We start from the raw sequence: 13,785 nt of genomic DNA, 5'->3' as shown, positions 1-13,785 counted from the left end.
CACAGTGGCTGGATTCCTGCTCTGACAGAACTGCTCCCCATCAGTTCCTCGTTAGTATAGTGGTGAGTATCCCCGCCTGTCACGCTGGAGACCGGGGTTCAATTTCCCGACGGGGCGGCAGTTGTTTCAAAATGCAGATTTTTATTTCTGCTTCTTGGTAGAGATTGATATTAAAAAGTTCCAGAGCAATATCGAACTGTAAAAATACAGGTGGAGGAGATTGCCTCGTCCAGATGTTTAGCAAACGGAGAATTTTTCACGAGTCTTTGGCCGTCTGCTGCACAGAGATGGATGACAGATTTTTCTGAGTCCCGATTAAAAAGCTAGCGACACAGTAGTCGTGGCCTAGTGGTTAAGGCGCTGGACTGGAAATCCTTTGGGTTATCCCGCACAGGTTCGAATCCTGCCGACTACGATTCTCAGCATTTTTCATTCCATTTCACAATTTAACCAGTTCTCTGCCAAACTGATCCTGAGATAGATGGAATAACGTATCACACCTTTCAACACTGACATTTTCTTCTCATTTTTATATTCACTATTCAATATTCACGATACATCCGTTTCAAAAATCGCAAACATCAGTCAAAGTTGCGACAGTGATTCAGCCTGTCTATCCCTCGAGATGTCTGAGGCATCAGTGCATGTCCGTTGGTGCGTGCAAATCTTTGGTTATTTGTGTGTCTCTGTGTCTGTCTATCTCTATATATGTCTCGGTGTATGTGCAACTGTCTGTGGAAATCATCACCATGAATTTGGTTTGTCCTGGAACTTATAAAAAAGACTTGGGGAAAATAATACGGTTGTGAACTTTTGTATCGGCTTTGGTTCAGTGGCAGCATTCTCGACTGAATCTGGAGTTTGTGTATTCAAGTCGCACTCCTGAGACTTGAGCATATCATCTTGGCTAACACTCAAGTGCAGCTCTTGGGGAATTTTGCAATGTTGAAGCTGTTGACTTTCGGATGAATGTTAAATTGAAGCTCCGTCTGCACCCTCGGGTGGATATGAAAGTTCCTAGTGCATTACGCGAAAAAGTATAGGAGAGTTGCCCCCGTGTCAATATGACTAAAAATGTTCGTAAATGCTCACTGAAAGCCGATGTGTATGTGTTTTTATGTGGGGTTGGGGTTGAAGCCCAGATTCTCACAGAGACAAAATCCAGGTTCTCACAGGACCAGGATAGCCGGGTGGTTGAGGCGTTGGCCTGAAAATTCAATGGGGTTTTTCCCGCGTGGGTTCGTACCCCACTCCTGGTATCTCTTTAATTTAACACGGAATTCCTCCCATTCTGATCAGTGAGACCGGATTTTCATCGGTTGAACCAGCAATTTTCTGTAACAATGTGACATTCTGAACCGATAATTAAATGAAATTGTGAAATGCATCTGTGTCGCTCGGTCTCTGCCTCTCTCTCTCTTTTCAGAGAGTTGTGTATGTGTTTGTATGTTTGAGTGTTTGTCTCTCTCAGTCTGACTCACTCTGTCTGTCCGCGTTTCTCTGTCTCTCAATCTGTCTCTTTCTCACGGTGCCACGTCTGTTCCAATGGGATTCTCTCAGACTCTTTGTCTGACTGACTCTCTCTTTCCCATCATTTCGTTCTGTCCATATCTTTGGCTGTCTCTGTTAGTCCCTGCCTGTAAGCTGAGAAGTATTTCCATCATTTTCTGTTTTAGTCTCTATCGCTCCCACTCTATCTGTCTCTCTCCTTTTAACTGTCTTTATCATTGTCTTTCTATCGCTCTTTCCCTCTCTCTCTCAATAGATCACACACACACATCTCTGTATATGTATATATTTGAGTCTTTTTCTCACTCAGTCTGCCTCTCCTTCTCAGTCTCACACTTTCTGTCTCTCGTTGTCTCTATCTCGCTGTCTGTCTCTCCCTGTTTGTCGGTTTGTCTCTGTCTCTCAATGTGACTGTCGACTTCTCATGGTGTCCAGTTCTATTCACAGTGGCTCGATTCCTGCTCTGACAGAACTAGTATACGTCAGTTCCTCATTAGTATAGTGGTAAGTATCCCCGCCTGTCACGCGGGAGACCGGGGTTCAGTTCCCCGACGGGGAGGCAGTTGTTTCAAAATGTCGAATTTTACTTCTGTTTCTTGGTCGAGATTCATGTTAAAAAGTTCCAGAGCAATATCGAACTGTAAAAATACAGGTCGAGGAGATTGCCTCTTCCAGAATTCAGCAAACGGAGACTATTTCAGGAGTCTTTGGCCGTCTGCTGCACAGAGATGGATGACTTAGCTTTTTCTGAGTAACGATTAAAAAGGCAGCGACACAGTAGTCGTGGTCGTGTGGTTACGGCGATGGACTAGAAATCCATTGGATTATCCCGCGCAGGTTCGAATTCTGCCGACAACGATTCTCAGCATTTATCATTCCATTTCATAATTTAACCAGTTCTCTGCCAAACTGATCCTGAGATAGATGGAATAACGCCCACACCTTTCAACACTGACATTTTTTTCTCATGTTTATTAATCTGCAATATTCACGATGCATCCGTTTCAAAAATCGCAAACATCAGTCAAAGTTGCGATAGTGATTCAGCCTGTCTATCCCTCGAGATGTCTAAGGCATCTGTGCATGCCCGTTGGTGCGTGCAAATTTTTGGTTTTGTGTGTGTGTGTCTCTGTGTCTGTCTATCTCTATATATGTCTCTGTGTATGTGCAACTGTTTGTGCAAATCATCACCATGAATTTGGTATGTCCTGGAACTTATAAAAAAGGCTTGGGTAAAATAATAAGGTTGTGAAATTTTGTATCGGCTTTGGTTCAGTGGCCGCATTCTCGACTGAATCGGGAGTTTGTGTGTTCAAGTCGCACTCCTGAGACTTGAGCATATCATCTTGGCTAACACTCAAGTACAGCACTTGGGGAATTTTGCAATGTTGAAGCTGTTGACTTTCGGATGAATGTTAAATTGAAGCTCCGTCTGCACCCTCGGGTGGATATGAATGTTCCCAGTGCATTACGCGAAAAAGTATAGTAGAGTTGCCCCCGTGTCAATATTACTAAAAATGTTCGTAAATGCTCACTGAAAGCCGATGTGCATGTGTTTGTATGTGGGGTTGGGGTTGAAGCCCAGATTCTCACAGAGACAAAATCCAGGTTCTCACAGGACCAGGATAGCCGAGTGGTTGAGGCGTTCGCCTTTAAATTCAATGGGTTTTTCCCGCGTGGGTTCGTACCTGGTATCTCTTTAATTTAATTTAACATGGATTTCCTCCCATTCTGATCAGTGATACCGGGAATCAGCAATTTTCTGTAACAATGTGACACTCTGAACCGATAATGAAATGAAATTGTGAAATATATCTGTGTGGCCCGGTCTCTGCCTCTCTCTCTCTCTTCAGAGAGGTTTGTATGTTTGAGTCTTTGTCTCTCTCAGTCTGACTCACTCTGTCTGTCCCTGTTTCTTGGCTTATCTCTGTCTCTCAATCTGTCTCTTTCTCACGGTGGCACGTCTGTTCCAATGGGATTCTCTCAGACTCTTTGTCTGACTGGCTCTCTCTTTCCCATCATTTCGGTCTGTCCATGTCTTTGTCTGTCTCTGTTAGTCCCTGCCTGTAAGCTGAGAAGTATTTCCATCAATTTCTGTTTTAATCTCTATCGCTCTCTCTCTATCTGTCTCTCTCCTTGTCACTGTCTTTATCATTATCTTTCTCTCACTCTTTCCCTCTCTCTCTTAATAGATCACACACACACATCTCTGTATATGTATATGTTTGAGTCTTTTTCTCACCCAATCTGCCTCTCCTTCTCAGTCTCACACTTTCTGTCTCTCGTTGTCTCTATCTCGCTGTCTGTCTCTCCCTGTTTGTCGGTTTGTCTCTGTCTCTCAATGTGTCTGTCGACTTATCATGGTGTCCAGTTCTGTTCACAGCTCGATTCCTGCTCTGACAGGTACGATAGCCGTCGGTTCCTCGTTAGTATAGTGGTGCGTGTCCCCGCTTGTCACGGAGGAGACCGGGGTTCAATTCCCCGACGGGGAGGCAGTTGTTTCAAAGTGTCGAATTTATTTCAGTTTCTTGGTTGAGGTTTATATTAAAAAGTTCCAGAGCAATATCGAACTGTAAAAATACAGGAAGAGGAGATCGCCTCTTCCACATTTTTCGCAAACCGAGAATTTTTCAGGATTATTTGGCCGTCTGCTGCACAGAGATGGGTGACTGAGTTTTTTCTGAGTAACGTTCAAAAAGGCAGCGACACAGTAGTCGTGGCTGAGTGGTTGAGGCGATGGACTAGAAATCCATTTGGTTATTCCGTGCAGGTTCGAATCCTGCCGACTACGATTCTCAGCATTTTTCATTCCATTTCACAATTGAACCAGTTCTCTGCCAAACAGATCGCGAGATAGATGGAATAACGTCCCACACCTTTCAACACTGACATTTTTTTCTCATTTTTATTAATCTGCAATATTCACGATACATACGGATAGGAAAATACAAAAATCAGTCAAAGTTGCGACAGTGAGTCAGCCTTTCTTCCCCTTTATATGTCGAAGGCATCTGTGCATGTCCTTTGGTGCGTGTAAATTTTTGGTTACGTATGTGTGTGTGTCTCTGTCTGTCTATCTCTATATATGTCTCTGTGTATTTGCAACTGTCTGTGGAAATCATCACCATGAATTGAGTATGTCCTGGAACTTATGAAAAAGACTTGGGGAAAATAATACGGTTGTGAACTTTTGTATCGGCTTTGATTCAGTGGCAGCATTTCCGACTGAGACTTGAGCATATCATCTTGGCTAACACTCACGTGCACCACGTGGGGAATTTTGCAATGTTGAAGCTGTTGACTTTCGGATGAAATGTTGAATTGAAGCTCCGTCTGCACCCTCGGATGGATATGAAAGGTCCCAGAGCATTGCTCGAAAAAGAATAGGAGAGTTGTCCCCGTATCAATATTGCTAAACATGTTCGTAAATACTCACTGAAAGCCGATGTGTATGTGTTTGTCTGTGGGGTTGGGGTTGAAGCCCAGATTCGCATGGGACCAGGATGGTCGAGTGTTTAAGGCGTTGGCCTGAAAATTTAATAGGTTTTTCCCCAAGTTGGTTCGTTCCCCACTCCTGGTATAGAAACATAGAAAATTGGTGCAGGAGTAGGCCATTCGGTCTTCTTGCCAACACCGCCTTTCAATGAGTTCGTGGCTGAACATGCAACTTCAGTACCCGATTCCTGCTTTCTCGCCATACCCCTTGATCCTCCTAGTAGTAAGGACTTCATCGAACTCCTTGTGAATATATTTAGTGAATTGGCCTCAACAACTTTCTGTGGTAGATAATTCCACAGGTTCACCACTCCCTGGGTGAAGAAGTTTCTCCTCATCTCAATGGCTTACCCTTTATCCTAAGACTGTGACCCCTGGTTCTATACTTCCCCAACATTGGGAACATTCTTCCTGCATCTAAACTGTCTGAACCCATCAGAATTTTAAACGTTTCTATGAGGTCCCCTGTCATTCTTCTGAACTCCAGTGAATGCAAGCCCAGTTATTCCAGTCTTTCTTGACAGGTCAGTCCCGAAATCCCAGGAATCAGTCTGGTGAACCTTCGCTGCACTCCCTCAAGAGCAAGAATGCCCTCCTCAAGTTAGGAGACCAAGACTGTACACAATACTCTAGGTGTGGCCTCACCAAGGCCCTGTACAACTGTAGCAACACCTCCCTGCCCCTGTACTACAATCCCCTCGCTATGAAGGCCAACATGCCATTTGCTTTCTTAACCGCCTGCTGCACCTGCATGCCAACCTTCAATGACTGATGTACCATGACACCCAGGTCTCGTTGCACCTCCCCTTATCCTAATCTGTCACCATTCAGATAATAGTATGTCTCTCTGTTTTTACCACCAAAGTTCATAACCTCACATTTATCCACATTATACTTCATCTGCCATGCATTTGCCCACTCACCTAACCTATCCAAGTCACTCTGCAGCCTCATAGCATCCTCCTCGCAGCTCACACTGCCACCCAACTTAGTGTCATCCGCAAATTTGGAGATACTACATTTAATCCCCTCGTCTAAATCATTAATGTATAATGTAAACAACTGGGGCCCCAGCAAAGAACCTTGCGGTACCCCACTAGTCACTGCCTGCCATTCTGAAAAGTACCCATTTACTCCTACTCTTTGCTTCCTGTCTGACAACCAGTTCTCAATCCATGTCAGCACACTACTCCCAATCCCATGTGCTTTAACTTTGCACATTAATCTCTTGTGTGGGCCTTGTCGAAAGCCTTCTGAAAGTCCAATTATACCACATCAACTGGTTCTCCCTTGTCCACTCTACTGGAAACATCCTCAAATAATTCCAGAAGATTTGTCAAGCTTGATTTCGCTTTCACAAATCCATGCTGACTTGGACCAATCATGTCACCTCTTTCCAAATGCGCTGCTATGAAATCCTTAATAATTGATTCCATCATTTTACCCACTACTGAGGTCAGGCTGACCGGTCTATAATTCCCTGTTTTATCTCTCCCTCCTTTTTTAAAAAGTGGGGTTACATTGGCTACCCTCCACTCGATAGGAACTGATCCAGAGTCAATGGAGTGATGGAAAATAACTGTCAATGCATCCGCTATTTCCAAGGTCACCGCCATAAGTACTCTGGGATGCAGTCCATCAGGCCCTGGGGTTTTATCGGCCTTCAATCCCATCAATTTCACCAACACAATTTCCCGACTAATAAGGATTTCCCTCTGTTCCTCCTCCTTACTAGACCCTCTGACCCCTTTTATATCCGGAAGGTTGTTTGTGTCCTCCTTAGTGAATACCGAACCAAAGTGCTTGTTCAATCCGTCTGCCATTTCTTTGTTCCCCGTTATGACTTCCCCTGATTCTGACTGCAGGGGACCTACGTTTGTCTTTACTAACCTTTTTCTCTTTACATATCTATAGAAACGTTTGCAATCCGTCTTCTTGATCCCTGCAAGCTTCTTCTCGTACTCCATTTTCCCTGCCCTAATCAAAACCTTTGTCCTCCTCTGCTGAGTTCTAAATTTCTCCCAGTCCACGGGTTCGCTGCTATTTCTGACCAATTTGTATGCCACTTCCTTGACTTTAATACTATCCCTGATTTCCCTTGATAGCCACGGTTGAGCCACCTTCGTTTTTTTATTTTTACGCCAGACAGGAATGTACCTTTGTTGTAGTTCATCCATGCAGTCTCTAAATGTCTGCCATTGCCCATCCACAGTCAACCCCTTAAGTATCATTCGCTAATCTATCCTAGCCAATTCATGCGTCATACCTTCAAAGTTAGCCTTCTTCAAGTTCTGGGCCATGGTCTCTGAATTAACTGTTTCATTCTCCGTCCGAATGCAGAATTCCACCATGTTATGGTCACTCTTCCCCAAGGGGCCTCGCACAACGAGATTGCTAATTAATCCTCTCTCATTACAAAACACCCAGTCTAAGATGGCCTTCCCCCTAGTTGGTTCCTCGACATATTGGTCTAAAAAAAATCCCTTATGCACTCCAGAAAATCCTCCTCCACCGTATTGCTTCCAGTTTGGTTAGCCCAATCTATGTGCATATTAAAGTCACCCATTATAACTGCTGCACCTTTATTGCATGCACCCCTAATTTACTGTTTGATGCCCTACCCAATATCACAACTACTGTTTGGAGGACTGTACACAACTCCCACTAACGTTTTTTGCCCTTTGTTGTTCTGCAGCTCTACCCATATAGATTCCACATCATCCAAGCTAATGTCCTTCCTAACTATTGCATTAATCTCCTCTTTTACCAGCAATGCTACCCCACCTACTTTTCCTTTTATTCTACCCTTTAATTCAACACGAATTTCCTCCCATCTGTTAAATCTGCAATTTTCTGTAACTATGTGACAGTCAGAGCCGATAAAGAAATGAAATTGTGAAATGTATCTGTGTCGCTCGGTCTCTGCCTCTCTCTGACTCACTCTGTCTGTCCCTGTTTCTCTGCTTATCTCTGTCTCTCAATCTGTCTCTTTCTCACGGTGTCCACTTCTGTTCCAATGGGATTCTCTCAGACTATTTGTCTGACTGGCTCTCTCTTTCCCATCATTTCGGTCTGTCCATGTCTTTGCCTGTCTCTGTTAGTCCAGCCTTTAACCTGAGATGTATTTCCATCATTTTCTGTTTTAGTTTCTATCTCTCTCTCTCTGTCTGTTCCTCTCCTTGTCACTGTCTTTATCATTTTCTTTCTCTCACTCTTACCTTCTCTCTCTTAATAGATCAGACATACACACATCTCTGTATATGTATGTGTTTGAGTCTTTTTCTCACTCAGTCTGCCTCTCCTTCTCAGTCTTACTCTTTTTGTCTCTTGTTGTCCTTATCTCGCTGTCTGTCTCTCCCGACTTGTCGGTTTGTCTCTGTCTCTCAATGTGTCTGTCGACTTCTCATGGTGTCCAGTTCTGTGCACATCTCGATTCCTGCTCTGACAGAACTGGTACCTGTTAGTTCCTCGTTAATATAGTGGTGAGTATCCCCACGTTTCAGGCGGGAGACCGGGGTTCAATTCCCTGACTGGCAGCCAGGTGTTTCAAAATGTAGAATTTTGCTTCTGTTTCTTGGTAGAGATTCATATTAAAAAGTTCCAGAGCAATATCGAACTGGAAAAATACACGTAGAGGAGATTGTCTCTTCCAGATTTTTAGTAAACGGAGACTTTTTCAGGATTCTTTGGCTGCACAGAGATGGATGACTGAGTTTTTTCTGAGTAACGTTTAAGAAGGCAGAGTCGCATTCGAAGTGGCCGAGTGGTTAAGTCGATGGATTAAAAATCCATTGGGTTTTCCCTGCGTAGTTTTGAATCCTGTCCACTACGATTCTCGGCATTTTTCATTCCATTTCACAATTTAACCAGAACTTTGTAAAACTGACCCTGAAACTGATGGTATAACGTGCCACACCTTTCAACACTGACATTTTTTTCTCATTTTTATTAATCTGCAATATTTACGATACATACGGATAGGAAAACACAAAAATCAGTCAAAGTTGCGACAGCGTGTCAGCCTGTCTATCCCTTTATATGTTGAAGGCATCTGTGCATGTCCGTTGGTGCGTGTAAATGTTTGGTTATGTATGTGGGTGTTTCTCTGTGTCTGTCGATCTGTATATATCCCTCTGTGTATGTGCAACTGTCTGTGGAAATCATCACCATGAATTTGGTATGTCCTGGAACTTATAAAAAAGACTTGGGGAAAATAATACGGTTGTGAACGTTTGTATCGACTTTGGTTCAGTGGCAGCATTCTCGACTGAATCAGGAGTTTGTGTGTTCAAGTCGCACTCCTGAGACTTGAGCATATAATGTTGGCTAACACTCAAGTGCAGCACTTGGGGAATTTTGCATTGTTGATGCTTTTGACTTTCGGATGAAATGTTAAATTGAAGCTGAGTCTGCACTATCAGGTGGATGTGAAAGGTCCCAGAGCCTTACTCGAAAAAGAATAGGAGAGTTTCCCCCGTGTCAATATTACTAAAAATGTTCGTAAATGCTCACTGAAAGCCGACATATATGTGTTTCTGTGGGGGTGGGGTTGAAGCCCAGTTTCTCACAGAGACAGAATCCATATTCTGACAGGAATAGAATGGCCGAGTGGTTAAGGCGTTGGCCTTAAAATTCAATGGGATGTTTCCCGCGTGTTCTCGCACCTGACTCCTGGTACTTCTTTAATTTAACACAGATTTCCTCCCATTCTCATCAGTGATACCCGATTTTCATCTGTTGAATGTGCAACTTTGTGACACTCTGAGCCGATAATGAAATGAAATTGTGAAATGTATCGGTGTCGCTCGGTCTCTGCTTCTCTCTTTCTTCAGAGAGGTATGTTTGTGTTTGTGTGTTTGTCACTCTCAGTCTGACTCACTCTGTCTGTTCCAAAGAGAGGTATGTTTGTGTTTGTGTGTTTGTCACTCTCAGTCTGACTCACTCTGTCTGTTCCAAAGAGAGGTGTGTTTGTGTTTGTGTGTTTTTCACTCTCAGTCTGACTCACTCTGTCTGTTCCTGTGTCTCTGTCTCTTTCTCACGGTGTCCAGTTCTGTTCCAATGGGATTCTCTTAGACTCTTTGTCAGACTGGCTCTCTCTTTGCCATCATTTCTGTCTGTCCATGTCTTTGCCTGCCTCTGATAGTTCCTATCTCTAACCTGCTGAATATTTCTATCATTTGTGTTTCTATTTCTGACACTCTCTATCTGTCGCTCTCTCTCCTTGTCACTGTCTTTATTACTCTCTTTCTCTCACTCTTTCCCTCTCTCTTTATAGATCACACACACACATCTCTGTATATGTGTGTGTTTGAGTCTTTTTCTCACTCAGTCTGCCTCTCCTTCTCAGTCTCACATTTTCTGTCTCTCATTGTCTCTATCTCGCTGTCTGTCTCTCCCTGTTTGTCAGTTTGTCTCTGTCTCTCAATGTGTCTGTCGTCTTCTCATGGTGTCCAGTTCCATTCACAGCTCGCTTCCTGCTCTGATAGAACTCATGCTCGTTCGTATAGTGGTGAGTATATCCGCCTGTTCTGCCGGAGACCGTGGTTCTACTTCCCGACGCGGTGGCAGCATTTACAAAACGCAGAATTTTACTTGTTTCTTGGTGTTGATTCATATTAAAAAGTTCCAGAGCAATATAGAACAGTACAAATACAGGAAGAGGAGATTGCCTCTTCCAGATTTTTAGCAAACGGAGACTTTTTCCGGATTCTGTGGCCGTCTGCTGCACAGAGATGGATGACTGAGATTTATCTGAGTAACATTTAATGATGTAGCGAGCAAGTAGTCGTGGCCGAGTGTGTAAGACAATGGACAAAAAATCCATCGGGTTTTTTGTGCGCAGTTTTGAATCCTGCCGACTATGTTTCTCAGCATATTTCATTCTGTTTCACAATTTAACCACGTTACTGCAAAACTGATTCTGAGATAGATGGAGCAACGTCCCACATCTTTCGATGCAGCCGCTGTTTTCTTTCTTTCATTAATCTGCAGTATTCACGATACATACGGATAGAAAAACGCAAAAACCAGCCAAAGTAGCCTCAGTGACCCTGCCTGTCTATCCATCTATTTGTCTAAGGCAACCTGTGTATATCTTGATCTGAGTGTCATGGTACATCAGTCATTGAAAGTTGGCATGTAGGTGCAGAAGGCGGTGAAGTAAACAAATGGCATGTTCGCCTTCATAGCTAGGGGATTTGAGTATGGGAGCAGGAAGATATTACTGCAGTTGTACAGGGCCTTGGTGAGGTCACACCTGGAATATTGTGTTCAGTTTTGGTCCCCGAATCTGAGGAAGGACGTCCTTGCTATTGAGGGAGTACAGCGAAGGTTCACCAGCATGATTCCCGGGATGGCAGGATTGACATATGAGCAGAGACTGGATCAACTGGGCTGGTATCCACTGGAGTTTAGAAGAATGAGAGGGGATCTCATAGAAACAAATACAATTCTGACGAAATTTGACAAGTGAGAGGCAGGACGAATGTTTCCGTTACTGGGGAGTTCGAGAACTAGGGGTCACAGTCTAAGAATAAGGGGTAAGCCATTTAGGACCGAGATGAGGAGAAACGTCTTCACTCAGAGAGTGGTTAACCTGTGGAATTCTCTACCGCAGAAAGTTCTTGAGGCCAGTTAGTTAGATATATTCAAGAGGGAGTTAGATATGGCCCTTACGGCTCAAGGGTTCAAGGGGTCTCGAGAGAAAGCAGGAAATGGGTACTGAGGTTGAATGATCAGCCATGATCTTAAATAATGGTGGTGCAGGCTCGAAGAGCCGAATGGCCTGCTACTGCAACTAATTTCTATGTTTCTATGTTTTTTTGTTGATGCGTGTATATTTTTGGTTATTGTGTGTGCGCGTGTCTGTGTATGTCTATCTGTATGTATGTCTCTGTGTATGTGCAACTGTCTGTAGAAATCATCACCATGAATTTGGTATGTCCTGGAAATGTTTTAATAACTTGGGGAAAATAATACGGTTGTGATCTTTGGTATCGGCCTTGGTTCATTGGCTCCATTCTCGACTGAATCGGGAGGTTGTGTGTGTATGTCCCACTCCTGAGACTTGAGCAGATAATCTTGGATGACACTCAAATGCAGTATTTGGGGAATTTTGCATTGTTGAAGCTGTTGACCATCGGCTGAAATGTTAAATTGAAGCTCCATCTGCACCCTCGGGTGGATGTGAAAGTTCGCAGAGCATTACACGAAAAAGAATAGGAGAGTTGCGCCCGTGTCAATATTACTAAAAATTTTCGTAAATGCTCACTGAAACCCGATGTGTATGTGTGTGTGTTGCTGTGGGGGTGGAGCTGAAGGCCACATTCTCACAGAGACAGAATCCAAACGCTACAAAGACCAGGATGGGCGAGTGGTTAAGGCGTTGGCCTTAAAATTCAATGGGTTTGTCCTACGTGGATTCGAACCCCAATCCTAGAATCTCTTTAATTTAACAGAGATTTTTCCCATCCTGCCCAGTGATACAGGATTTTCATCTGTTGAATCTGTAACTCTGTGACACTCTGAGCCGATCATGAAATGAAATTGTGAAATGTAGCTGTGTATGTCAGTCTCTGCCTTTCTCTCTTTAGAGAGCTGCGTATGTGTTTGTGTGCTTGAGCCTTTGTCTCCCTCAGTCTGCCTCTCTCTGACTCACTCTGTCTGTGCCTGGTCCTCTGTTTGAATCTGTCTCTTTCTCACGGTGTCCAGTTCTGTTCCAATGCGATTCTCTCAGACTCTCTGTCTGACTGTCTCTCTCTTTCCCATCATCCCTGTCCGTGACTTTGCCTGTCTCATTTTGTCCCTGTCTCTAATCTGATGAGTATTTCCATCATTTTCTGTTTTTGAAACATAGAAACATAGAAAATAACTGCAGGAGTAGGCCATTAGACCCTTCGAGCCTGCACCGCCATTGAATCTGATCATGGCTGATCATTCCTTCAGTTACCCTTTCCTGTTTTTCTCTCCATACCACTTCATCCACTTAACCGTAAGGCCCATATCTAACTCCCTCTTGAATATATCCAATGAACTAGCTTCAACAACTCTCTGTGGCAGGGAATTCCACAGGTCAACAACTCTCTGAGTAAAGACGTTTCGACTCATCTCACTGCTAAATGGCCTACCCCTTATCCTAAGACTATGTCACCTGGTTCTGGCTTCCCCAACATCGAGAACATTCTTCCCGAATCTAACCTGTGCAGTCCCGTCAGAATCTTCTATGATTCTATGAGATCCCCTCTCATCATTCAAAACGCCAGTGATTAAAGGCCGAGTTGATCCAATCTCTCCTCATATGACAGTCCTGCCATCCGTGGAATCAGTCTGGTGAACCTTCGCTACACTCCCTCAACAGCAAGAACGTACTTGCTCAGACAAGGAGAGCAAAACTGAACACAATATTCCAGGTGTGTCCTCACTAAGGCCTTGTACAACTGCAGTAAGATCTCCTGGCTCCTATATTCAAATCCCCTAGCTACGAAGGCCAACATACCATTTGCCTTCTTTACTGCCTGCTGTACCTGCATGCCCACTTTCAGTGACTGATGAACCATAACACCAAGGTCTCATTGCACCTCAACCTTTTCTAGTCTTCCGCCATTCAGATAATATTCTGCCTTCGTGTTTTTGCCCCCAAAATTGATAACCTCACATTTATCCACATTATACTGCATCTGCCATGTATTTGCCCACTCACCTAATCTGTCCAATTCACCCTGCAGCCTCTTAGCGTCCTCCTCACAGCTCGTACCGCCACCCAGTTTAGTGTCATCCGCAAAC

At 43.9% G+C, this 13,785-nt stretch overlaps 1 non-coding gene across 1 annotated transcript; it reads left to right on the top strand.

Moving 5' to 3' along the window:
• The first annotated feature begins 334 nt into the window (after window positions 1-334).
• On the top strand, window positions 335-415 carry trnas-gga (transfer RNA serine (anticodon GGA)). Its single transcript has one exon. It is a non-coding gene; the product is annotated as a tRNA-Ser (tRNA).
• Window positions 416-13,785: the final 13,370 nt, after the last annotated feature.

The sequence above is a fragment of the Pristiophorus japonicus genome, chromosome 23, assembly GCF_044704955.1.
Source record: "Pristiophorus japonicus isolate sPriJap1 chromosome 23, sPriJap1.hap1, whole genome shotgun sequence".
Taxonomy (NCBI): domain Eukaryota; kingdom Metazoa; phylum Chordata; class Chondrichthyes; family Pristiophoridae; genus Pristiophorus; species Pristiophorus japonicus.
The sequence above is the reverse complement of the archived record's forward strand: the minus strand, read 5'-3'. Positions and strand labels throughout refer to the sequence as shown.